We start from the raw sequence: 1407 nt of genomic DNA on the forward strand, positions 1-1407 counted from the left end.
TATAAGTCTCTAAGAGTGTATGCATTCGAATTGAACTAAATGCTAGAAAAAAATATCTCCCGGGGCAACTGAAGCACTGCTTAATATTTGGGGTCACAGTATGGGCAGAAAAGAGTTAACACAGCAGGCCTGAGACTGCTTCCTTGGAAGAGTCCTGCTTGCAAGGCTGGCCCTTGGCTGGTATCCAGGAACTCGGATTTGGGGGGGTTTCCTGATTTCTTATTTCTTATTCTCGGATAAGAATAGTTCCTCAGGGCACGGTGGCGCATGCCTGTAGTCCCAGCTATGCACTGTGCCTAACTGTGTAAACAGCGTGGTTTATGCTGACCACCCACATTCTTTTGGGGAGTCTGGAATTTTGTTACATGCCAGACAGATGGTGCCTATGTGACCACCCAATTAAAAACCTGGACACTGAGTCTCTAATGAGCTTCCCTGGTATAGACAACATTTCACATGTGCTGTCATCAGTTGTTGCTTGGGGAATTAAATGCCTACTGTGTGTGTGGCTCCACTGAGAGAGGACTCTCGGAAGCTCGTGCCTGGTTTCCTCCAGTCATGTGTCTTTTCCTGGCTTTGCATCCTTTGGCTATAACAGACACAGCCATGGGTCTGACTATATGCTGAGTCCTGTGAGGCCTCGAACCTGGGAGTGGTCTTGGGGACCCTTGGTACACCTTATTTTTAGCCTTGCCTTGTACTTGGATTTATACAGTGTATGTTGGGGAGGAAAAAAAAAAAAGGTTTGCTTTTAAGAGAACCACCTCTATGAGAAAGTAACGGCAATAAAAGCAACCCTACACTGACTTCAGGGGCACAGCCCCACGGTTTATCTAGGACTCCCTGGGTTTCCAACTGGTCGCTCCAGTGAGCAAAGCACTCAGGGAACTCTACAACTGAAATTGCCCTTCCTAAGGGGATCTTCCCGTTAGCAGGACGGCATTTCTGAGAAAAGGTGAGGGAATCCCTTCTTCTGGCATTTGAAGCTTGGCATGACCAAGCATATTTCTATTCCATCTAAAGAGGCAAGATTTCTTTGCATTAAGGAAAATACACAACAAAATTAGAGCCAAAGACAACAAACAGTCCAGCCTCTCACGTGAGATGGGGAATAAATACCGTGTAAACCATGTAGTTCGTCAAGTAATCAATTTTAGTTCTTTTAAATCTGGTTTTCCCACTATTCTTCATTATTTTAGTGTCGGCACCTAAAATGGAAAATTCAATGTGATCAACAACTGGGAAGATCAATTCAACAGCCTGTCGATAAAATTACTCTACCTTTGGTTTTGATGGAGAGAGGACAGAAAAGCAATTTCCCCTTTAAATCTTTAAAGCTCCTAGTAGAACAATTTCCCAAGAAACTCCAAAAATACCTGCAAAAATGACCAATCCATGACAGACATC

General features: G+C 44.1%; 1 protein-coding gene across 1 annotated transcript in view; it reads right to left on the minus strand.

Moving 5' to 3' along the window:
* Positions 1 to 1407, minus strand: part of ATP8B1 (ATPase, aminophospholipid transporter, class I, type 8B, member 1) — a 175057-nt gene that overhangs the window by 44837 nt on the left and 128813 nt on the right. The window lies entirely within an intron of this gene.

Source organism: Propithecus coquereli, unplaced genomic scaffold, assembly GCF_000956105.1.
Source record: "Propithecus coquereli isolate 6110/MARCELLA unplaced genomic scaffold, Pcoq_1.0 Scaffold37, whole genome shotgun sequence".
NCBI classification, from domain to species: domain Eukaryota; kingdom Metazoa; phylum Chordata; class Mammalia; order Primates; family Indriidae; genus Propithecus; species Propithecus coquereli.